The sequence below is a fragment of the Vombatus ursinus genome, unplaced genomic scaffold (genome assembly GCF_900497805.2).
Source record: "Vombatus ursinus unplaced genomic scaffold, bare-nosed wombat genome assembly UNPS02014847.1, whole genome shotgun sequence".
Lineage (NCBI taxonomy): Eukaryota > Metazoa > Chordata > Mammalia > Diprotodontia > Vombatidae > Vombatus > Vombatus ursinus.
In genome coordinates this window covers 14,531,415-14,558,272 of record NW_020954625.1, presented here as the reverse complement: position 1 = coordinate 14,558,272, position 26,858 = coordinate 14,531,415, and the positions used below count along the sequence as shown (strand labels likewise).

At 41.3% G+C, this 26,858-nt stretch overlaps 1 protein-coding gene and 1 pseudogene across 8 annotated transcripts in view; both read right to left on the bottom strand.

Annotated features, from left to right (window-relative positions):
- The window catches only part of ANK3 (ankyrin 3), a 568,906-nt gene that overhangs the window by 272,262 nt on the left and 269,786 nt on the right, over positions 1-26,858 (bottom strand). The window lies entirely within an intron of this gene.
- Positions 10,390-10,910, bottom strand: LOC114026837 (annotated as a pseudogene).

Here is a 26,858-nt window from a genome sequence, read left to right as displayed (position 1 = left end):
CCCACAGTCATCACTGACCACCACAGAAATCCCTTCTGCATTTCAAGAAGCATCCTCTCCAGGCTAGGCCCCCGCGTTGCACACACCAAACCACAGACCAGGCAACACCTACCTACAGCTGGCTGGCTCTAACAGCCGGCAGAAGACCATCTTGATCAATTGCACCCCCTCCACTCCCATACTGTCCACCATGCCAACACGTCCATCATCCCCGAGCACATGTATGCTTCTTTCCTCCACAAAAACATAATCCGCTTCTTTACATTACCGATACCCATGGCAAACCCATGATTCTGGCCAACACTAGGTTTCTTTTAAAAGCTGCAAATGCTTACTTGTTCTGGGAAGCTTTCAAAGTCTTCCACTGCCATCCTTTCTGTGGCCAACTCTGAAACCTGATCACTCAATTAGTTAACACTTTGGACACAGCATTGCGGCTAAAAATACTAGCTGCTCTGGGAAATGTCAAGCTATCTCTTTTTCCTTTCTTTTTCTTTTTCTTTTTTTTTTAATCACTCTCCCCCACCACCAGCAATGAAGCATTAACTAGCCTGACTTTCATTAATGACCAAAGCCCCGAAGATAGGAGAGGGCTTGAAAAAAGTTTCCCGAGCCCTGACCGATAATGCAGCGTGTCCCAGAATTCCACGCTGACTTACCATATTTGTAGCCTCCAGTCGCCCTCTGTATATGTAATCATGATATGTGGAATACCAAAAATAGCAGAGCCATCAGCTGAGGGAGCCCACTATGGACTCCCTCATGAAACCAGCTTTTGTCATTCTGCTTATCAGCTGGCTCTGGCCTCCCGACTGCAGGCGCACAGCTTTGACATTCATTGTGCGGGCAACAATGCCACCATTTCATCCTTGGGGTATCTGGAAAAGCCTTCTGGCCTGCTTTCTACCAAATGGTAGATTTAAAAAAATTAAATTAGATTTGTTGATGTAACAAGTCTAGGAAGCAGTGGAGACGTCCATCAATTGATCAACAAACATTTATTAATCACTTATTTTATACAAGGCACTGTGCTGGGATTGGAATACAATGACGAAAAGGAAACAGACTGGTCTCAGAGAGCTTACATTCTATTGGGGAGTCGGGATGCAATGTGTGTGTATGTGTGTGTGTGTAATATAAATACAGAGTAGTTTAATAGACGGCACTAGCAAATGATATCATGGAAAGCAAGCTGTATTTGGAAGGATGAGCCTGGGGCAGAAGCCCACCCCTGACACTCACTGACACACGACGAATCATTTTAATTATTCCAGACTATTTTCTCATTTGTAAAATGTAGGGGTTGGATAAGATTGATCTTTAAGGTCCCTTGCAGCTGTAAAATCCTATGATCCATGAATATATATGATACATTGCATTATGGCGTATGCTTAGCATTCTTGTTGGATACCTCAAGACAGAAAGCGTGAAGCCGAGAGGGCTCAATAAAACAGGTTTTTCCAAAAATGAATCGACTACCATGAGTTAGTATAGTTGTCTACTCTAATGGACAACCCAATTGCCCTGGCCAAGGCTTATAGATTAGAACCAGAAGGGACCCCTGAGGCCATCTGGTCCACCCCCCTCTTATTTTGCAGTTGGGGAAACTGAGGTCCAGGGAGTTTAAAAGACTTGCCCAAGGTCACCCTGTTGAGTAGTGGCAGAGCCAGTATTTTAAACTAAGTATTCAGACGCCAAATGCAGCAGCCTTTCCAGGGTCCCAGGGTGCCTCATCTGACAGTGGTCTATAGCTTGGATACGTCTCTTTCAATATGACCCAACAGAAGGCTCACATGTATATACAAGAAAGAAATAATTACAACATAGCCACCAAATGTAGTCACTTCTCATAGATTTGTCCAGAATTTGACTTAATTGAATCCAAATTGTAAGATACATTATTACTGTTAATATTGATGCATAGAATGAATTAAAATGCATTTATTAAGCACTTACTATATGCCAGGCACAGTTGTGTATATTATTATGATTCCTAAGAGGTGGCTGTAGAGAATGGTTATAGAGAACAGAGCATCAGAGTTGGGAAGAGCTAGGTTTATTGCTATTGAGTTGTGTCTAACTCCCCATGGACAACATCCATGAGGTTTTCTTGGCAAAGATCCTGGAGTGGTTTGCCACTTCCTTCTCCAACTCATTTGACAGATGAGGAAACTGAGGCAAACAGGGTAATGTGACATGTCCAAGGTCACACAGCTAATAAGTGTCTGAGGTTGGATTTAAACTCAGATCTTCTTGACTCCAGGCCTGGTGCTCTATGCAGCATGGCACCATTTAGCTGCTCCTGTGTTCACGCCTCACCTATGACACCTATCAGCTGTGTGACCCTGAGCAAGTCACTGAAATTCTCAAGTTTCTAGGCAACCATTTAAGAAGATGAGCTGAGGAGGCGCCCACCTGCAGTGGTAGCAGAAGATTCTTCACTGGGAGTTTCTATCACAATGAAATTCAAAGTTTGCTCCCGGGTTAATCATAATCAGCATGAGACACATATGTGGTAGTGGATTAGTGAAGAAAGTACAGGAAAAAGAGTCAGGAGAAATCTGGGTTTAAATCTGGCTCCCTTAACTTACGAACTAACGACTACAGCTGAGTCATTGCTTTCTGAGCCTCAATTTCTTTCCCTGTGAAATGGAGGTAGCTGTAGCAGCTTGGTATGGTGCAGAGAGGGCCAGACTTAATTTGTGAAGGAGCTGGGTCTGAATCCTGACCCTGACATTTATTAGCTACCTGACCCTGGGCAATTGTGAGCATTAGAGGATTCCACGATCATAGCTCAGAGCAGGAAAAGACTAGAGAAGGTTTCTAGCTTCTCCTCATTTCACATATGAGGAAACTGAGGCCAAGAGAGGTTAAGTGATTTGGTCAAGGGTAGGCAGACAGTTGGGGCAGTCAGGCCTGGAGTCAGGAAGACTCCTCTTCATGAGTTCAAATCTGGCCTCAGTCACTTAGTGACTGGGCAAGTCACTTCACCCTGTTTGCCTCAGTTTCCTCATCTGTAAAATGAGCTGGAGAAGGAGATGGCAGTATCTCTGCCAAGAAAACCCCAAATGAGGTCACAGAGAGTTGGACACAGCTGAAATGACTCAACAACCACAACCACAACAACGCGGGCAACGAAGTGGAATAAGTAGAATTTGTAATCTGGTTTTGTGATTTCATGTTCAGGGCCTTTCCCCCATCTGTAAAACGGGAATGATGTTAGCACTGACCTCGCAGGGTTGTTATGAAGAGCCCATGAAATGATGGGGGAACATGAATAGCTTTGTCCTGTCCAGTGGGATTGTGCCCAGTGACACATTTCAGACTTCCATCACATTTATTCCTCATGTCCCAGCCGTCCATTTAGTCATGGACTCATAGGATCCTATTAGAGTTGGAAGGAACCTCAGCTTTCATCTGCTTCACTTCCTTTATTTTAGAAATCAAGAAGCTGAGGGTCAGAAGGATGTGATACTGAAGGTCACACAGGTCATTAGTGTCACTGGTGAGATTTGAACCCAAACCTGTCTAGCTTTCAGTTCAACACTCAATCCATTACGCTATGGTCCCATTTGGATGCCTTTCTGTCTCATGAAGATGGCCCTGGGCTCTTCGGGGTGAGGTGGGAAGTCTTTGATTTCAGGCCTGTGATGAACTGAGCGCCTGTTGAGTGAGGTCCGGCCTCAGTAAGCTTAGGGAAGTTAATTTTCCATGTTGGTTACCAGGGGACAGATTTCTTTTTTTTTTTTTACCCCCCAGACATAGATATTCTTAGTAGGCACGGAGGAAATTAGATCAGCAACAGGGAAAGGAATTACCGACATTGATGGAATCACAGACTCTTTTAGTCCCTAACAGTCTTCAAAGTAGCAATTTCTTAATTTTCTGTCTTGAACAGGAGGAGAGACCAGCTGGTTATTTCATCCCAGATGCGGGAGATAGTCTTTGAGTCACCTCCTGGTCTTGTCTTCCTCAGCATAAAGAATCCCAATTGGTTCCACTTCTCCCCGGAGTTCTTAGGGAGATGTGCCCTACAATTATCTTCAATATCAAGGACGATGAGCCCAATAATTGTGCCTTTCAACCCACTCCCTGCTCAGGACATTGTGTCTCCTGAAGAATCATTTCTCATCTCCTAGTCACCACAGTTGCAAAGGGAGATGCAGAACTGACCTCACACCCAGAAACTGAATGCCTGGTGCTTCAAAATTCAGCTCAAGTACTCCTTTTACATGAAGCTTTTTCCTGATGGACCCATCTCACAGTATCCCTTTGCCCCCACCAGTTACCTTGTACTTTTATAAGACATCTATATTGTCTCTCCTATTAGATTGTAAACATCTTGAGGGTAGGTGCTATTTTGATTTTTCTTTGTATCCTCAGCACTTAGCACAGTACCTGGAAAATAGGAGGTGCTTAATAAATATTTGCTGAATTGAGTTTAGGTTTATTTGTGGTTCAGTATCTGAAATGACAAGCTGCAACCAGAAAGCCAACCAGTATACATCAAACCTAACCCAGGTCTAAGTATTAACTCCTTGGAGGAAGGACTCATTTCACTTCTGTGTTTGTATCTCTGGTGCTGAGCTCAGTTCTTGGCACATAATAGGTATTTATTAAGGTATTTATTTATATAATATTAATTAACTATTGATTTACTTTTTTTATCTCTACCATCTAGCAGAGTTCCTGGCACACAGTAGGTAATTAATAATTGCTTGCTTGTGTATGAATGGTGATTTGCATATAATAGGTACTTAATAACTGCTTGCTGATCAATTGGCAGGTGAAGCTTAATAAGGTTTGACCTGGTGTGATCTAGTGGAGTTGCTATGAGAAAAATGTTGCTACCCAAGGTGATGTCTATAGATTTAACTTTATGTTACCAATATTTGTGCCTTGTTCCATCAGTCAATAAACATTTATGAAGTGCCTACTGTATGCCAGGCACTGCATTAAGTGCTGTTCTCAATAAACCCACTAGTTAAAATCCAGATTCGTGGAAAACGTAATATAAGGACTTGAATCACAAAATGTTAGAGCTGAGAGCTACCTAGTGCAACTCTCTCATTTGACCCTTAAAACCAGGCTCTTGGGGACTTGAGTTGGCCAGTGCCCCACAGCTCACCAAAGGCAGGTCTAGAATTAGAACTCAGCTCTTCTGGCTCCTAGGCTAGTGTTCTGAATAATTCAGCATCATAATGAAGAGATTTAGAATAGCAAGTCCCCCATATTAAGTATATTTTACAATTCTCCAAAGCTATAAGTTACAGAAAGGGTGCCAACCTGCATTGGTAGATGGAATTATTTCACTTGGGCATTCCCTATGTTAATGAAACCACAGGTCCTGTCTCCATTGTTATCTTTTTTTTATTAAAATTGAAATATTTATTAAAATATATTTAATATATTTTAATATAGAGTCAATAAGGAAGCGTGGATTGATGATGTCAGTCTCAGAGTTAAGAAGCTCTGGATTCAAAACCTGAATTTGACATATATACTGGCTATGGGACCTTGGGTAGATCATTTATCTTCTTGGTGCATTAGGGAACTTGATATGACCACATGTTGTATTGCAAGGGCTGACCAGAATGAGTGGAGGGGCTTTCCTCCTTGGGAGTCCCAGATACTAAGGAAATACAGGTTTCATGATCATATAGTAAATGACAGAGATGGGATTGAACCTAAGCCTTCCTAAGTTTAACACTCAATCTGCTACATTAGCTCCTGTGGTGACTTGTTGTTCAGTCTTTTTCAGTCATGTCTGACTCTTTGTGACTCTATTTGGGGTTTTCTTGGCAAAGATACTGGAGAGGTTTACCATTTCCTTCTCCAGCTCATTTTACAGAAATGGAAACTGAGGCAAACAGGGTGATGTGACTTGCCCAGGGTCCCATAGCTAGTAAGTGTCTGAGGCTGGATTTGAATTCAGGAAGATGCATTTTTCTGACTCCAGGCCTGTAGCTGCCCATTATAATTTACAACATGCTATTTTTTAAAATTCTGAAACTAGATAGTGATATTAAAGTCTTTTATTTTTTCATTAAAATACCCACAAATACAGAGTCATTGAATTTGAAGAGCTTCAAAGGAATTTTTCTCTAAATTCTTTTCCCCCAACCTCCCCATAACTTCTGAAATAGTTCCCAATAGGATTTTTATTTAAATTCAATTGATTTTGACTGGGAGTTAACCAAGTTGCCTTCTAGTTGTATGTCTTGGAGTAAATCCAAGGCATAGTTTTGGGGGATTTGAAAAGAAAACTAATCTGTCTCCCTTCTTGTCCAATCCTACAGAGAATCTCACTTAGAAAAATAAGAAGATTATGAGGGTGCAACCACATTCATGTGCTGAAAGACACTGGCAGCACGTCTTGATGATCACCTTCAGGCAGTGATCGTCCGGTTCTCCAGTTCCCGGCACAGCCAGGATACTGGACAAGGCTAAGCTGAGTCCCACTTGGGGAGAGTGTGGCAGCCTTGACCATGGATGGCCACACTTCGGTGTCCATCAACTCCAAAGCCGAAGTGAATGAAGTCAGAGTTACTCACTGAGTCTCAGTGCAACCCAGGGCTGAAGAGGCAGCATGAAGTAGTGGGGAGGGCAATGGACCAGGGAGCAGAAGTTCAAGATTTAAGCTCCAGCCTGGTGACAACTAGCTGTGTGACCTTGGACTTGTCACTTCTCTGCCTTGGGCTATGGGTTCCTCATCTGTCACATGTGGGAGGTGAAGTAGTTGGCTTCTGAGGTCCCTTCCATTTCCAAGCCCATGATCCTAGGAACCTTCTAACTTTTCTGTTTCTCTCCAAGAAGCCATCATTCTTCTGGTTACCCAGGTTCACCATCTTGGATTCATTGAATTGGTTCTTCACTCTCACGTACATCCCATATCTAATCAGTTACCATTTGGGCTCCAGCCTATTTTTCCTCATTGAAATTGAAGTTGAAGATCCATTATGCTCCCTCCTGCACTCCCTCCAGTCAGAGTGAACTGGCGTCTTCACTCTGCTCCGTATATAACACTCCATCTCCTGTTTCCAGGCCAATCCCTGGAATGCTTTTCCTCCGTCTCTGTGACTCGGAACCTCAGCTCCCTTCAAGGGAGCTCAAGCCAAATTCCATGGTGCTGAGGAGTGACCTCGGTCCTATCGGAGACCTTTCTGGATCTACCTAGCTCAGATTCTTATCATCTCTCACTTGGACCATTAGAAAAACCAGGTCCTGATTGTTCCTCCTTTCTCCAATATATCTTCCACATATCTGGCAAAGGGATTTTCCTGAAGCTCAGGCATGGTGTGTAAACTCCCACAGCTCCCTATTACCTCTGGCAGCAAATAGAGACTCCTCTCTTTGGCATGTAAAGCCCTTCACATCTGGCTCCAACCTACCTTCCAACTTGAATTAGAAATTAGTCCCTTGTGTGCACGCTATGCCTAAACTAACCTCCTCACTGTTTCACTTTTGTCTTTGGATCCTCAGTATCTATCTGCAGTAGCACTGAATAAATATATTGTTGGTGGATTGACTTATCAGTCTTGCCAGTTATTAGTGCTTCTATATAATTTTGTATTTATTTTGCATATATTTAGTATTTATTTTGGTTTTTATATATTTTATTTATTATATATTTAATATTTTGGATTTATTTTAGATTTAGTATTTATTTTGCATATATCATGTATTTACTTATCTCTATGATGGTGTAAGCCTTAGTAGAATATAGGCTTCTTGAGGGCAGGGACTCCTTCATTTTTTGTCTTTGTAGCACAGCACAAATCTTGGTACATAGTAGGCATTTCATAAGTGCTTATTGCATTGAACTGAATTAAATTATTTGACTCTGAGCTTTTGATTCTGGATGATTGAGAGGATTGGTGGTACCATCAACAGAAACAGGGGAGTTGGGAGATAGGACTGAGGTTTTGTTTATTTCAGTGTGTTTTGTTTTATTTTGTTTTTAAAAAGGGAAGGAGTTCAGGTGGTATTGAGACCAACAAGTGGATTGAACCAATAGATAACTGGAAATGTAGAAGCATAGATCAAGGAAGAAGTCAGGGCTAGCAATACAGATTTGAGAATCATGTGCATAGAGGGGAGCATTGGGACCACGGGAGTGGACGGAATTGTCAAAATTAAACATAAAAATCATCACTAAAAAATCATGGCTGTAAAGATATTTGAAAGCTTAATATGATAGATAACTTGTTTTTCTCTGTCTCCTTCTTCTCCCTGCCCCCCTCTTGTTTCTTATAGTGTTCCTAAGATAGACATTATTCACAGCAATTCATGGAAAAAGGGGCTCATTGATCTTTAGAGAAGGAAAATGATGTAATAAACAAGAGAGACTTTGGAGCAAGTTATAGTGTGGTTCTCAGGGAGGGGTGGAGTGGGGTAGTTTATTCTACTCTCATCCAATCATTGCACACTCCAGTCCAGCAAACCTTAATGGATATCAATCCATTGATGAAGAAAGTGAGGAAGGGGATATGCGAAAAGAACAAAAATCCAAGCTAAGCAGGAGACTTTCGAAGGGCAGGAATACCCAGAATAAAAATGGAAAGGTCAGAGTTCTTCTGATCATGACATCCAAAAGGGCAGAGACACCAGCGTTCAGTTATCTCATTTTCACTAGTGGAGAAACTTGGGCCCACCCAGGCCTAATGACTAGAATTGGGGTTTGAGCCTAGGTTCTCTGACACCAAATTCAGCGATCTCTCCGCTGTACCATACCATGCCTTTCTCTTTCACTATTTCCATTTCTTTCTTCCTCTACATGTCCTATAGCATCCTAGAGCCTTCAGCCATTCACAGTCCTGCTCCCTTTGAAAATGTCCCACATGCCCTAAATTAATCAAATCAACATTAAATCAACAAATGACTCTTGAGCCATCTACTACTCGCCAGATATTGTTCAAGTAAATATAAATTCTCACTCTCATCCCCATCCTCCATCAAAACTCCTGTTCACTTGAGTATCACAACTGGGTATCGATCTTTTGTTAACACAAAGGAACCTGTTTCATTCCCCTCCTGGCCTTGTTCCTGAATTTCCAGACTTCAAAATCTGCTTCTGAAGCCTTCTCATCTTAGAATAGCCTTCCTCAAGATCTCCAACCCCCTCCTACTATTGATGAGTTCTCCCTGGTCCCTGGGGAGGAGGCCTCAACCAGTCAGCTTTCATTCCCCTCCTGGTTCTGCTCTTTGACTTCAGATGCCTTCATCTTTCCTTTTCAGCCTCCCCATTTGAATGTAAGCTCCTTGGGACAGGGATTGTCTTTCTTGTTCCTTGTATTTATATCTCTAGCATTTAGCACAGTGACTGGAACACAGTAAGAGCTTAAGAAATCCTGCCTTCTTCCCTCCCGCCTTCCATTTCATTCCATTCCTTCCCTTCCTTTCCCTTTCCTTCCCTCCCCCCCTCCCTCTTTCTATCTTCCATCCTTCCTTCCTTCCTTCCTTCCTTCCTTCCTTCCTTCCTTCCTTCCTTCCTTCCTTCCTTCCTTCCTTCCTTCCTTCCTTCTTTCCCTTCTTCCCTCCCTCCCTTGCTCCCTTCCTTTCTTCCTCCATGGGGAATAAGGCTTAACAAAGGATATTTGGGTCTAAAAGGCCTCCAGATGCATCTCCAGTTGCTAGGATGGAGGGGAAGGGGATTTTTTAAAATAGAAGGCCTGTTGAGGAGGGGTTATTGGTTATTTCAATCCTCTTTATTTTCCTCCCAGCAACTTCCCAACAACAGACTCCCGGCAAGCAAAACCCTTTACTTAAAGCATCATAGATCCAGAATTGGAAGCAACCTCAAAGGCCATTTTGTCCCATGATCTCATTTTACAGGAAAGTAAACTGAGAAACAGAGAGTTTAGATTCTTAGACCTTGCAATACACACACACACACACACACACACACACACACACATACACACACACATTCAAAGGAGCACAGATTCATACTTCTGAGGCTAACCTACCCAAAGCCCTCATTTTAATAAGAATGAGTCAGAGAGGTGAAGTGATTGGCCAGGGTCACGCAGGTAGTAACTTACAGATGGACTATGTGAAATCATGGCATTGGACTCTATGGTCAGTCCTCTTGCCACTGTACCACTCATAGACTTAACAATGTAACCAGTCTACAGGCAGGGACCACATGGGATTCCAAGAACACAGAGAGAAATATTAGGTTGGTTTAGTGCACGGTGGTTGGCACATAGTCAACTTTCTTTTTTTCCCCCTTATTTCCAAGGCTTTATTGAACAGGATTACAGGGTTGTTTTAGAAAATGATGGTTCCAATTCCTTTCAGTCCCCTGGCATGAAATGTTGTATTCAGGGATAGAGACATACATATATACACACACACTCTCACTCAGTGATGAAGACATACACACGCATACCACAGCTACTAAAAGGAGTAGGTCCAGTCTAAATCCACTTTTCAAATCCTTATTCATAGACCCAGTCATGAGCACAAGACTTATAGTCAACCAGCTTTTCAGGCTTAAACCATAAGCTGATCTCCTTCTCAGCACTTTTTACAGAATCACTGCCGTGAATGATGTTCCTGCCAACTTGAAGGCAGAAGTCCCCACGAATGGTGCCTGGCTTGGAATCAGCTGGGTTGGTTTCTCCTAGCATCGCTCTGCCTGTCTTCGCCACATTCAAGTCCTCCCAAACCATGGCTACAACAGGTCCCAAGTTCATATATATCACAAGCCCAGGGAAAAATGGCCTGTCCTTCAGGTCAACATAGTGCTGTTTCAGATGTTTCTCTGAGGCCCTAAGGAACTTCATGCCCATGAGGTGGAATCCCTTCTGCTCAAAATGTTTGATGATGTCCCCGACCAGGCCTCACTGGATGCCGTAGGGCTTGGTGGCAATGAAGGTATGCTCGGTGTTGGCCATGGTTCGGCGAAGCTCAGGCTGGAGCAGGAGAAATGGGCTGCTGGAGCCTGAGGACTCCGCACCTCACACTCGCACATAGTCAACTTTCTAAAGCATACACTGGAAATCTAAGATTACATGTGATCTCTTGTAGGTCTTCCTTAAATTTCTTCTTGCTATCTGAATGATCACAATTAGTAGATTACAAAATGCCCTTGACACTAGAAACAAAGGTAATGTGATTCAAACCAATTCAAGTCACAGAATTGGGGGAGTTTCAATTTACAAAGGACTTAAGAAACCATTGAACTCAACTCCTGCCTCATTTTAAAAATATGGAAATGGAGGCACAGAAAAGTAGATTTAGTCTTGATGTATTATGGAAAGAATTTGAAAAAATTTTGAGTCACTCAAAAGGCACTTTGGTTGACTTGTAAATTGTTAGGTTCCCCCTCAATGGAGGTCTGCCAACAAAGGCTGAGTGATGACTAGTTGGGCATAACATAGAGAGGATCCGTGCTCAGATAGGGGTTGGACTTTATGGACTCTGAGATCTCTTCCAACTCGAGATTCTTGAACCCTGCTATTTGCCAGGCTTGGAAACCCGAGAATGAATCCTGCAAAGTTGATGAGCTTACACTCCCACATTACTGAAGCTGATTCATTACTCCAAGCAGGTGTCCAGAAAATTAATACCAGAACATCTCAGGAGCTGAATGGATGGCTGCAACCCATGGGCAATCAGGACATGTCAACATGCTGGTTGTGTTCTTGTGGTCTGTTTTCATCCTTTGGGGGTAAAGGGCAGTCACTCGTGGAAAAAATGCATGGCCCAAGCATGCTTGCTTCCAAATTTGTTCTTTTTAAAGCTCTGGAATGATAGGAGCTAAAAGGCAGCTTACGCAACATTAGCAAAATGGAAACTTATCAACACTGGAATCCAAGCATTTGTACATTTCCTAATTTGTGTTCAGCCAGTCAAAGATTAATGTCCCTAAGGGGTTTGCCTTATCGTATGCCTTGCACATCTGACATATCCAAAGAGTTAGAAAAAATGGGTTCAGTTTACAGGAATCTTTCAACAATTATTCAGCTCTAATTGCAATGCCCTTGCTCTCAGTTTGATTTACAGATGACAGATTTCCCTCCACGTGAAAAACTGGAAGCAAGGTCCTCATTTCCTAGCATTGCCTTTGTTTATTTACTACATTCTGGACAATAATGAGAGTCGCTTCTATTCACCTCCTGAGCTTAAAAAATCTTAGTTGGAAAAACTGTCTTGCATCTAAACAATATTTTTTTCAAAGACAATTCTCTTTATGGAGAATAATTCTAAATGAGAATTCAGAAAATATGGCTCTTTTAGTAGACACTGCCTGGAATCTGGGCAGGCTTTAACAAAAGAGAAAAGGGTGATTAGGGAATAAATTAGCCAAGTGAAAATAAAAATACTGTGAGAGTGCAGGAGACAGAGAGAGGATGATTCAGTAAATCAGTATGAAAATAAGCAATAAACAAAGAAGGCTGGTATTTCTCTCAAAGTTCACACTAAATGCCATGTTCTGTATGAAGCCTTTCTTGAGCTCCTTCCCTACTATGAATTGCCTTGTCCTTCCCCTAATGCCTTGCTTTTATTATATGTGTGTATATATCTCTGTGTAATATATATATAAATATATACGACACACCATGTACATCTCTAAATATATACTATATATGTGTATATATGATATACTTTAGTATATCTATAGTATATATAGTATGTCCTATATAGATATACTATAGTATATTGTATATATACACACATAGTACATATATTATAGTGTATCATATATATAGTATATACTCTAGTGTGTGTATATATGTGTATAGATATATGTATATATACATGCATACACACACATACACACATATGGTGGGGAGAGAGAAAGAGAGAGAGAGAGAGGAAGAGAGAGAGAGAGAATAGTTAGAGAAATACATGTTGTGTCTTCCCTGTTAGAATGTAAGCTCCTTGAAGGCAAGAACTGATTCTCTTTTGTCTTTGTATCCCCAGCACCTAGTAACTAACACATAGCAGGCACTTAATGAATGTTTAATGCTTGACTGATTAATTAAATGAATGCTGGCCATAGACCTTGCCATCTGATTACTAGATAGGCAGTGTAGTATAGTGGAAAGAAAGCTAGGCTCAAAGAGATCAAACTTTAATTCTACCATTGAGATTTACTAACCATACAACCATAGCAAGTCACTTCATTTCTCTGCGTCTCAGTTTCCTTCTCAGTGAAATGGTGACAATAATACCTTTAGTTAAACTCCTTTCCAGAGTTATTGTGAAATTCCAAGGGGATATTGGATGAAGAGTACTCTGTAAGTTCAAACACCTACAGAAACACCAACAAGATAATTGCCAGATCCAGGAATGCTGGAAAAGACAGTTTAATACATCAGTGTTTATTTAGAGTATGGAAAAGTGATCAGAGTCTGAAAAAGGAAATGTGGCTTACATTTTTGTTTAATCCCACCTCTGATTTCACTGTTGTGGGAGTTCCAGTGAGAAGACTTCCTCTATCAATGGAGGTCAGTACTTTCTCTTTTCACTTACAGTTTGAGAGAGTGCCTAGAGCACTGTTAAGTGAAGTGACTTGCCCAGGGTCACATGTCAATATGGACTGTACTTGAATCCCCATCTTCCCAGGCTTCAGGTCTCCTCTCTATACTCTATGCCACATTTACTTTTGTTGATACTAATATATAATGGAACATTGGCTCTTTGCTAATGAGGATTACTTTTCACTCTAAGGACAGTTATTTCAACACCTGAATAGTCTGAAAATTAATGATTTCGTAATCTTTGGTATTCTTTGCTCCATCATAGATGTAACCTCTCTAGTCAGCTTATTGTGTCCAAAACAAATCACTGTCTAGTGGCCCAGACTCTGGTGACTGGTCTCTCTGACCTTAGACACTGTCTGTCAATCACTAAGCCCAAACTCCACCTCCATATCACAATGAGACATTAGATCATGGGTTGTATTAAGAAAGAGGGAACTTTCAACAATAAGGAAGTGATAATGTTCTCTACCCTAGTCAGATCATATTTCAATCAATTAATCATTAAACATTCATTAAGCTCCTATTATTTGCCAAGCACTTTGCTAAGCACTGGGGATACAAATATAAAAGAAGGAAAAATAGTCCCTGTCTTCAGGCAGTTGACAATTTAATGGAAGGAGACAACACACAAAATGAAACTGAAAAGCAGGGGGACAGGGGTGAAGGGTTTGGGGAGAAGCCAACCCAAGTACTTGGAGTCATATGCTTAATTCTGAGTGCCAAATTTAAGAAGGGTGCTGATAAAATAGGGAATATCCAGGGGAGGGCAACCAGGATGGTAAAGACCCATTGAAGGAGCTAGTGACACTTTCCCTGGAGAACAGAAGACTCGGGGGATAGATTGGGAGAAAGATCTTCAAGTATCTAAAAGGCTTTCATGTAGAAGAAGCATTGGTTTTGTTTTAGATGGGCATGGTGAGGTAGGGAGAACAGAATCTCAAACAGTGGCAAAGAAACTTGATATCAGAAAAAATTACTGCTAATTAGAGTTCTGGAATGGATTTCCTTGAGTGGTAGGAAGTTCCTCCTCCTTAGAAGTCTTCAAACAGAGGTTGGATGACCACTTGTCAAATATATTATAGGCCTCATAAAGGCCTAAAGATGTTATAGTGGATTTTACTATAGATTGTGCTATATGGTCACTGAGGTCACTTCAATTCTGTGACTCTATGTTTTAGGACATTAATGAATAATAACTAGCAGTTGTATAGCCTTTTATATTTGCAAATGCTTTGTGCATGTTATCTCAGTTTTAATATAGCTGCAAAATTAAAAAAATACAAAGCAAACTAATTTATCTATTTGTCTACAAAGAAATGTGGGTGGGTATAAAAAAGAAAATATCTTTAAATCTTTCTATTTTCTCTATTTCTTCTATATCAAAATGAGAAGATGAAGAAAGGCATAGAATGTAAGAGAATGGTGCAATATTTTGCAGAAGGCATTAGATTATGTCAGAGATTTAATTTGAGAGGATGAGAGTTCAACTAATGATTCCATCCTGCATCTCAAATATCTTTAATCTCTTTCTGGCTAGGGAAGAAGAGAGGATTTGGGATGCTGTCCATTAGCAGAGATGGGGGGAAATTCCTGTGCTCATAGGAGTGATTTGATGGAGAGATGGGATTTTTTTTTTTGTAAAGACTGAAGGAATGTTCCTCTGCTCATTTCTTTATTCTGAAAACCAGATGGAGAATTGTTGAGGCTTGAAGGAAACATGCAACTGAAAAAAAAAAAGCACATGTGCGAATTGAGCAGAAAGATCATTTTAAAGATAATATGAGTAGAAAGAAGATGATTGAATAGGAAGGAAAGATAATTTGATAGCTGAAATAACAACTGAGAATGGAGAATGGGGCACCTTGAAATTCTCTAGACAGTTAGATGCAGGTGTCTGTATATCCATAACTTGCCATTCAATACCCTTAATTAAAAGTGCATTGGGCCAGCTAGGTGGTGCAGTGCATAGAATGCCAGGCTTGGAGTCAGGAAGACTCATCTTCCTGAGTTCAAATCTGGCCTCATATATTTACTAGCTGTGTGCCCCTGGGCAGGTCATTTAACCCTGGTTGCCTTAGTTTCCTCATTTGTAAAAGGAGCTGGAGAAGGAAATGGCAAACCACTCCAACATCTCTGTCAAGAAAACCCCAAATGGAGTCACGAAGAGTCAGACACAATTGATAAAGACTGAACAACAATAAAAAGTACACCGGTGCACAATCATATTTTGCCTGAATGATGAGATTATTTGTGTTCAATCAAGGTGGCGATACAATTTAACAGAGAGAGACCATTACTGACTGTGAGTTTCTTGGCAAGTCACCATCTCTCTGAGGCTCAGTTTCTTTATCTTTAAAATGGGAATAGTGACTTGAGAGGCAGCATAGTAGAGAGTTATTCCCAGAGTCAGAAGACTTAGGTTCAAGTCCTGTCTCTGGGTCACCCTAAAATAATCACTTCATCTGTCAGTGCTCCAGGCAAATCTCTAAAGATATCAGTCACAGAGGACTTGGTGATTTGTGCTGCTAAAGGAAGCTGCTTTGTACTAATGAAAACAGGGTCAGTTAAAACCAACAAAAACTCTCTGACTACTCCAAATCCTATACTCCCTCCCTAACTGAGTTGTGAAAAGTCAATGAGATCACATGTATGAAGAGCTTGCAGACTTTAAATGGGCTACATTGTTGTCAGAAATCATCAAGCAGCAGGAGTTTCTTGAGAATGTCTTATGTTCTCAACAGAGGGGAGGATATAAATGATACAAGACTTGGTTCCTGCCCTCCCCCTCCCCCAACCTCCTACCTCCTCCCTCAGGCTTCTCAATTTTTCATATGTTTTGTATGTGTCTAGTCTATATCTATGGGTCTGCCTATCTACTCCCTGAGGGCAGGGATTGGTTTTGCATTTTCTCTGTAGCCTCAGCACCATGGACAGTGCCTGGCATAGGTACTTCATAAATGCTTGCTTGATTTTCCTGTTTAAATTTTCCAAGAATGGTGATCTGAAGCGTTCCAGATTACACTACAGTTCTCAGATGAGATTTAGACAGCATTTAATGCCCCACTTCAGAAAGTGGCAGAATCTTGGAATGGGAAGGGGCTCCAGAGATCAGTGCCATCTACTCTACTCATTTGACAGAGGAGATTGAAGCCCAGAGAGGTTGTACCACTTGCCCAAACACACACAGAGCATCAAGTGGTGGAGGCCAGGCTTAGATCCTGGCTCTCCTAACTCTGAGTCTGGTGCTGTCCTCACTACACCACCTCACTTGTGCAACAGTCTCTTTGGTCTTGGAATATAAATAAATTAACTTGCCCCATTGCCTGTAGTAACTACTTAATTCTGCCTGGAGGGGGAGGAGGGAGAGAGAGAGAGAGAGAGACAGAGACAGAGAGACAGAGAGAGAGAGAGACAGAGAAAGACAGAGAGAGACACAGAGAGAGACAGAGACAGAGACAGAGAGAGAATCTTATTAGTTGGTCTCGTCCTCCCAGGGAAGATTAACTGGTGATAACTGATGAAGTCAGCATTTTCTCCTCCTGGTTTAGTATAAACTGCCAGCATCTTAAGAAAGTGAGAAAGCTATTTCAAAGGTTGATGGATAAAATGAAGTAAAATTGCCATGTGTTTACTTGTTACTTGTCTGCTATTAGACACTTGATTCTGTGATTCAGACATTACTCAGAAGCCTCTGAGTTCTGGGAATTTCTGTGAAAAAATGCCAGATCTCAGAGTAATAATTTCCAAATGTCCCTAACAAAGGCGCCACTCTTGTGCCTGCTCTATCCTTGGACCGAGTAGAGAAGTGAGACACACTGGCATTTGGCTGTCCCAGGTACTGAGGACCCTTGAAACAACACTGGGTACCACCTCAGAAGGTCAAAGGTTATGTCCCAAAGGGCATAAAGAAAGTAGAACTTTTATGGCCCCAGAGGGTGGATCCACAGGCAGCTCCAATATGAATTTTCTACAACTTACTCCAAACGCTGCTGATCCTTCTTGCTTTAGAACACATTCAGGATTCAAGGGAACACTTTGACAGGGGTTGGGAGGAGAAGCTAAAATTAATTCTTCTGTATAAAATCCCACACTAAATAGGCTAAAAACAAAAAACAAAAAACAAAGGAGGATTTTCAAAGGATCTGCAACAGAATTTATCAATCAAAATGAATTTTAGGAAGAATGAGACTTATTGAATTGTTATACCTAGAAAAAGTAGCTAAAAACTTTCAAATTAAAAAAAAAATCCAATATTCTCAGACTGGAGGACTTGGCAGCCTCTGGGCAAGTTTCTGGTTACATCAGCCCCACATCTGGTCCTTTCTACCTCTAAAGCATCTCTTGCATCTTTCTCCTTTTTTTTTCTTTTTTCTTTTTTCTTTTTTTTTTCTTTTGGCTAGGCAATGGGGTTAAGTGACTTGCCCAGGGTCACATAGCTAGTAAGCATTATGTGTCTGAGGCCAGATTTGAACTCAGGTCCTCCTGAATCCAGGGCCGGTGCTCTATCCACTGCACCACCTAGCTGCCCCCTCTCCTTTTCTTTTCACCTCCATGTTCAACTTTCCCACCCCAAGTTTAGAATTCCATTGTCATCTTAGACAAAACAATATTAAAGGCCGAAATATCAGTTACACGCTAAGGAGTTGGGAACAAACCTTGGGATCAATCAGAAGTTATTGGGATATGTTGGGGGACACTGAAGTGATACCATATCAGTCTAAAATTACAGGAGGAAAGCAGTGGCTTGTGACGAGTTGGGGAGGGTCAGAGAAGAAAAAAACCAAGATGAAACAATACCTGGGGTAAATTTTGACAGGAGGCACCAAGTTCTGACAAAGGGAAGTTGGCAAGCTTATAGAACTATAAGGAAGGCCAATATTTATCTAAATATGCTTAGACAAGTTCAGGCCAATACTTAAGACAAGCAAAGGAGACACAGGGAGGGAATGGTGATAAATCGTTTTAAACATCTGCAAGATAAAGGCTATTTTTTAAAACAGAAATTCAAGAGTTGCAAATGTAAACTTAATTGGTTTGTTAGTTTAAAGGTAAGGTCATGATAAATGACTTTTTTTAGACCTTACTGTAGTTTAATTGGTAGAAGGTGTAGTCTAGAATGAACCATTATGATACTCAGAGAAGAGGTTCTAAAGGGTGAGACACAAGAATCATGAGTGAGCACTGAATATGGCGTTAGAGAAGTTGGGTTCAAATTCCAGGTCTGCTTTTTAGTACCTTGGGCAAATTAATTAACCTCTCCACTCCTCAGTTTCCTTTTCTGTGAAATAGTCCCTTTGAGCTCTAGATCCAATCATTACAGGAGCCCATGAATTTCCCCATGCTTTTGAGGAACCTCTATCCTCTACGACAACATCAGGGCATCCTAGTGAGTCAGTGTCTTTTTTTACTGGACCAGTGATCATTTCAGTGAGAAAACTCCCTCTATCAATGCAAGATGCAATTGATCTTCAATTACCAGTTGCCTGGGAACACAGAGAGGTAAAGTAGCTTGCCTGGGGACACACAGCCAGTATTATAAGAAGTAGAACTGGAACCCAGGCACTCATGACTTCCAAGCCAGCTCTCAGTTCCCCACAGCACACTGCCTCTCTTTATCATTAATTTTTTTGGGAGTAACTGCTCACTCTGAGGCTCCCATGATGTTACAGGGTGCCCTGCAGCATCTAGAATTAGAAGGGACCATTTTGATTGGTTTGGCTGGGCTTTTTTTTTTCTTTTAAAAAAAATCACTGGGGATAGCTCTTTGGGGAGGATGGGAGGAAGATACAAGGAAAAACTCAAGTAATATAAAAGCAAAAGATATCAATAAATGTATTTTAAAAAACTAAAAGAGGCCTTAGATGGTATCCAGTTCATCATCTTCACCATTTTGTAGATGAGAATCCTCCAGCCCTGCCAGATGAAGTGACCTTCCTGAAGTTAAATAGGGAGGAAGCACATAGCACAGCCAGAAATCAAGGGCAGTTTCCAAGACCTCAAATTTCAGTTTGCAGTTTTTAAGAAGGAAGGACCCTTGGAGGCACAAATGTACAAGAGTAACAGACCATGGTAGGAAGACACTTAGCTGAGGTCCTTTCTAGCAGTTTCATTGACTAATAAAGAAGCATTTATTAAGTACCTACTGTGTGCCAGGTCCAGTGCTAAGTGCTGAGGATGCAGAGACAAAAATGGAACCGGTAATTCCGCAATCAAATCTATAATCAAAAGTTTCCAGATGCCAGGGAGATCCCTGTGTACCCTGAGTCTAAAAGACGCAGAAGGCTTCTCAATTCCAAAGGGACTGGCTCAATTCCTACAAAGTTCAGTGAATTCACTTCCAATGGCAGTGTTCTTTTCTCCAACTGAGGTCATCCCAGCTTTTTAAATTTTCTCTCTCTGATGGCCCCAAATGACCAACTAATCCCAGGGTTCGAATGACTCACACAATCATTACCACACACAATTTTATATTACTATATGAAGACTGAGATCAAAATTTCTTCTAGGCACAAGGAGAGAATTTGGCAGCCTCCTTCATGTCACACAGTCTACAGTGGAGTCTTATAACATCTCCATTGGACAACAGCATTAATTTGATTCCTACATGGTTTAGGTCAAGTCACATTATGAGCAGTCCTCATATCCCATCTAGCTTTACATCCCGTCTAGCTATCTATGAGGACAGCAAAGCTGACCTAGTAGGGTTTCTGCCACAGGCAGGAGATCCTATTGCAACCCTTTCCATTTCCTGCCCTGGGAACAATAATCCATGAGGGCTATTGGAAAGGGTAAGCCAATGACTGCTCCAGAGCTCCACCCACAACCCAAGGACTTCCCAGACACACCCTTCCCTGTGTAGCATGTTCCTATGCATGCTGGTAGCCCTTATTAGAATGTAAACCCCATGAGGGCAGGGGCTATTTCAGCTTTGTCTATGTATCCCTAGCACCTGGAACAGTGTCTAGGCCATGGTAGATGCATGATTAAGGCTCATTGATTGAGTTTGTAAAACATTACAATGACATATTCTAACTTATGATGGTTAATAGATGAGTTAACATACTAAAATTTAGCACCTGATCAAACAGAATTATATCATGTTGTGACATGTTTGTTGCCTAAACCAGCTTCTTAAATCAGCAGTATTGTGGATTAGAAATTGTATTTTCTCAGAACCAAGAACCTGACTGCTAAGTGGGGGATCATGGAGAAAGTAGAGATTCCAGAATAGGGTGACCAGGATTTTGATGGGTCAAGACCACATCATGCTTGGAGCAATGGAAGGAAGTGGGGATATTTCATCCTGAGAAAAGAAAACTTAAAAGGGACATGACCATTCTTTTCAAGGTCTAAAAGGTTGTCATGTGCAAGAGAGATTAGACTTCCCAGCCCTACATCCCTACATTGATTTATATCCACCAGGGAAGATCACCTGGCCCTTTAGGGTTTGAGTTATAGCAAACCTGAAGCCAGAAGCATCATGGCTGTGATCAAGGACACTTAGCTTATCAGTCATATCTCATCTCTGAGATTTTAGGGCTTGTACACAAATATATTCACTAATGGTGACTAATGAATTATTCCTCAAGATGGAATGATAGATGTAACGATGAACATCACCTCTGAAGAAAACTCCTAACATGGAGAACAAGTATCAATTCACCTCTTACATACCTTGCCCCTTCTCTCACACAGACAGGTTCCAATTTAGTTCAGGCCCTCATCATCTCCTGACTAGAGGATGTGACAGCTGCCTGTTGAGTCTCCTTGCTTCAGGTCTCTCTTTGTTCTTGTCCATCCTATGCACCGCTGCTACGGCCATTCGTAGCATATCAAATGAAGACAGAACTACAGGACTCTCCTATGCAACCAACCCCAGTGGTTTTCTATTGCCTCCAGAATCCAATATAAACTCCTCTGTGTAAAGTCCTATACAAGCTGGCCTCAATCTATCTTCCCAGTCTCACTGGACATTACTCTTCCTCCTGTAGTTTCTGGGCCACATCGACTGGCCTCCTCTCTGCTCATCACCTGCCTCTGCTCTTTATGGCTGTCTCCCATGCCTAGAATACACCCCCTCCTGACTCTGCTCCAGAGTCTCTTCTCTTCCTTTGAGAAACAGATCATGTACCATCTTCTACATGCTGTCTCCTCATTAGGCCCTTCATGAGTACTCTCCTCCTTCCCAGTTCCCTTTATATGTTGTCTTTCTCCATTAGAATGTAAGTTCCTTGAGGTCAGGCACTGTTGTGCTTATTTGTATTTGTATCCAAGTATTTGACACAGTGCCAAGCACATCTCTCTCTCTCTCTCTCTCTCTCTCTCTCTCTCTCTCTCTCTCTCTTCTCTTCTCTTCTTTCTCTCTCCCTCCCTCCATCATCTATCTATCTATCTATCTATCTATCTATCTATCTATCTATCTGTCTGTCTGTCTGTCTCTGTCCATCCGTTCGTCTGTCTGTCAGAATAGCAATGGATCATCTAAAGGTAAGGTCTGTTTTGTTTTCTTTTGGTTTTGTGTTCTAAGTGCCTAGCACTGTATTTTGCGCATGGTAAACAGAGGAATAAATTCTTGAATGAATGAATGAATGAATGGTTAGTTACAACTCACTCTGACTCACACCTCCTTGTGTAGCTACAAGCGATTTCTTATCAACACAGATATCTTACTTCCTGGGTGACCTGCACTTGCTTCTTTAGCATCAGGGGACCACGTAGGGACATCAGGAAGACAGCTGTGTGACTGTGGAAGGAGTACCCTATTCAAAGACAGGAGACATGGGGTTTAAATCCTGGATTGGCTACTTGTCACCTATGTGAATGTGCAGGATAGGGAGAAAGGGAACAAGCATTTATTAAGCTCCTACTACACGCCAGGCACAGTGCTAACCACTTTACAAATATCACCTCATTTGGTCCTCACAACAATCCTGGAAGATAGGTGCTAGCATGATCTTCATTTTACAGTTGAGAAATCTAAGGCAGACAGCGGTTAAGTGATTTGCTCAGGGTCACACAGATAGTAAGTGTCTGACTAAAGTATTGAGATCAGACTAGATGACTATCTAATCTGTCCAGATTTGAACTCTGGTCTTCCTGCTTCCAGGGCTAGTGCTCTATCAACAGCACCACCCAGTTGTGTACGAGCAAGTAAAACAAACAAACAACAACAACAACAAAACTTCTTAGGGCCTCAATTTCCCCATCTGTAAAAAGAGAGGATTGTACTTGATGGTCCTTGAGGTCTCTTCCAATTCTAACTCTTTGATCCTACTACCTCTTCCCCTGCCTTTTGCGCCCATCTGCTTCCTTCACTTCCATTCAAGGCAAAGAGCACAACAAAAACCGGTTGGTTAAGTTGATTGAAGGACAACATATACAAAGCACTTCCCAAATGTTAAAGTGCCATATAAACTCTAGCTATTATTATTATTATTAGGTGATGATGGTATACAAAGAAGCTCATCCCGTCTTCAGAGGGGCTGGCCACTAGCTAATGGTTTGTTTGTTTTTGGCTATAGAACTAACACGGTCCCTTCTCTCCATCTCTGTGGGTGGCAAGAGAGCCCACAGTTAAGTAGACCTTGAAGCTGGAGGCATTATGCTAAAATGAGATTGGAATAGGGCATTACAATACATAGCTAAGAATGAAATTCATTCATATCCTGCCAATTTCTCTTCTGCATTGTCCTTTGGAGAAATGTTTCTTGAAATGAATTGGATTGAATTAGAACAGGTTGATTTCCACATCTTCATTTCACTGGTTTAGGCTGGCTCTGTCCTACCCAGCTGCTCCCACCTCAGCAGTAGCCAGCTGAAGCCCTTTGTCATGGACTCTACATCTTGTTTCTCTTCTCCCACCTCCCAAGTCTTGGCCCAACTGTGTCATACAAAGAACCAATCTCCTCTTCTAATGAACTATGATTTGTACATCCCTTCCTATAAATCAGAGGCTCACTTTACTCCGTTAACAACCAACTCAACAATCTTACCACCTAAACACAATCATTAACTCACATTTCCCTCTGAAAGCCCTCTCACAATTGTCATGTAAAAGCACATTTTGATTGTTGATTACTTGCTCATCCATGAGGTGAAGCTAGGTGGCGCACTCTTCCTGAGTTCAAATCTATCCTCAGACATTTATTAGCCGTACGACCTTGGGTAAGTCACTTCACCCTGTTTGCCTCAGTTTTCTTATCTGTAAAATGAGCTGGAGAAAAAAAATGGCCAACCACTCCAGTATCTCTGCCAAGAAAACCCCAAATGGTGTCATGGAGAGTCAGACATGACTGAACGATAGCAAACAACAAATGCTAAGTGCTGAGGATATAAGGACAAAAATCAAAGAGCCCCTGCCTTCATGGATCTGACATTCTATTGGATTCAACATGTACACACATAAATGATGGGGTATTTGGGTGCTTGTACTCGGATCCCAGTTCCAAGATCATATTTCTCCCTAGCCTCAGAAACACTATGCCTGACAGGTTCCCCCCAGCCCAAGGACCCTATCTCTGGCAGTGACTCATGAATGGGCCCAGTGAGGCAAACCACCTCTCCCTATTACAAGAACAAGCTGACCTCTGTAGAATTTCCCTTGTATGAACAAGACTATCTTGTACCAGGAGAGCTATCACATACTGATGCCCGCAGTTACATATACAATTCAGAGGTCAAGCTAGAGACTTCAACTCCCAATACTATCTTGTTTTAGACATAACAGACCAAAAACACACCCTTTAGGAAACCCTCTCCCCCCTATTTTCCAGTAGTGAATGATGTAATTGTATGTTATCACCTAAATAGCATACTTGGCACATAATCCACTACTTTTCCTATTTAAGCTTTAGCATCATTCCTGTTAGGTTGCAAGTTCCCTAAGGAGTTCTGCCCACCATGGAATAATTCCTTAAGGACCTCTGCCCACTGTATAGCATAACAATAAATCTTTGCCACCTTGACCTAAAGAATGCTTGAGTCTGTGAATTCATTCCGGACAACCCTGTCCTATACTCTGGTCCTTGAGGAGTCAAAATCTCTCTGACCACAACATAAATATATACAGAATAGATATAAATGTTTATTTTGTATCTTCTATCAATCAATTGATCAACATTTATTAAGCATCTACTAAGTGCCAGCAACAAGTTAAGCACAGAGGACATACACACACACACACACACACACACACACACACACACACACACACACAAGCAAAAGCAAAAGACAGTCCCTGCCCTAAAGGAGCTTACAATCTAATGGAGACAATAAGCAAACAAATACAAACAAAGCAAACTACGTACAGGATAAATAGGAAATAATTAACAGAGGGAAGGCAGTGGAATAATTTGATTAGATTGTAAGCTCTTTGAGGGCAATGCTTATGTTTGTTTGTTCATCTGTTACATGAAGCACCAGAATACTGTGTACCTAGAGTATTGAAAAACCTTTGTTAGAAAAGGAAGGGGTTGTATTATTTTTCTCTTAAATAATTATTTTTTCTTTATCCAGAGAGACATAACAAAATACATATTAGCATATACAATTAGAACAGTGACATAGGTGACGATACTGGTTTATACAGAAACATTTTTAAAAAACCAACCTGATTCCTCCATTCCACTAGTTTCATTTTCTAAGGCTTATTCAAGCTCCTTCAGAGTTGATAGAAGAGATCACAGCAATTACAGTACATGCCAAAATCTGAGACCCGAATAGTCTAAGAAGTAGGAACCTTACATCTCATGATAAGAGGGAGAAGTAGAGGAAGCTAGCTCAGACTGGGTTATTTAGGTCCAGAACAATGAGAAGCTCAGGTTTCTTATGAGAGGATGAAAGCACCAGTGCCTGCTTCCACTCATGGGAAATTCTCTTGGCTGTTCTGTGTGGCCCAGACCACTGTCTAAGCCAAAGGGCATTATATAATAACTGGCTACAAATATGTCCCTCTTTATAATACAGCTGCTATGTCACTGAAAAAAAAAAGTAAACTCTAATTTTGGTGAAGTAGATTTTGCTTTAAACGTCCTAGACAAGGTCATTGCTTAAACATTAGACATTAGTATTGTTACTTGATCATTTACAATATAATATGTAACATATAATACTGTATATATACTATATATATAGAAGCTATAACTTACCATAAATCATAACATATATGTGTGTGTGTGTGTGTGTGTGTGTGTATGTGTGTGTGTGGATAGACAGACAGATAGATAGGTGGATAGTAAACATATACAAGAGAGGAAGGAAGGCGCAAAGCAGTATGGTATGGTGGTTGGACCTTGGAGCTGACCTTGGAGTCAGGAAGACGTGAGTTCAAATTCTGCCTGTGATACATACTGCCTGGGTGAGTCACTTAACTTTTCCATGAACAAGGCAACCCTCTAAGACTGTTAGTTGCAGATCATGCCAATTTGCATTGGTAGAGGGAATTCTTCACCAGAAGCTTTTTATATTGATGAAATCCCAGGTCTGGTCTATCTATATGTATTTGAATATATGTTATGTATATATGTGATACACACACACACAGACCTCACAATGTCTTTTAGAAAGTTTAACAAGCACCTTAATTTACAGATTCCTCATTTCAGGATGCTGTCTTTTCTGTTGCAATCTAAGCCCAATTTCTCTTGTTTTTGGCCTTGGTGGTGACAGGGAGGGGCATTTTCCACATTTTCCACATTTTTAAGACATAATTCAGTTTCCTTTCCCTCTTGTTCACTTTTGATTTAATGCAGTACATTCATTTCTTTAATGCTTTATACTTCCAAATGGTGATGGTGAGTGAAGTCAACTATTGCTTTAATAAAGATTGCTATAGATTTTCTGCTAAAAACACGCTGGGTGTAATTAAGTGAGAAACCATTTAATACAGCATCAAGGAAAAAAATAGCCCAGAGTGATTTTCTCTCAGCGTCTTGCTGTCTCTGAGGGCTTCCCTGCCTGCTCCCACACCCCCTGGGACTTGGAGAGCTACGTTCTGGCCACATGCTAACATGTCATTTCAGCAGAATGTATGGAGGTTCTGTATTCTCCAGTGCTCAGAGTCAACATCTAGGGGATTCTCCTCCTCTTTGCTGCCTTTTCAGTTACTACTACTAGCATGGACCCCCTGCACTCAGCATCTCTTGCAAGGAAGGAGTCCCATGGGGCCAGGGGAAGGATGGATAGGGCCACAGTAGGAAGCCTACCTACGCCTTCAAAAATCAGTCAGCTGTTAGCTTCCCATAATTTGCTTTGGCAATCATTACACTTTTTTTATTTCTAATCCAACATGCTGATATTGATAAAAGACCTAGAACCCACCCCCACCCCCATAGCTCTTCTAAATAATATTGATTCAGGAGAACT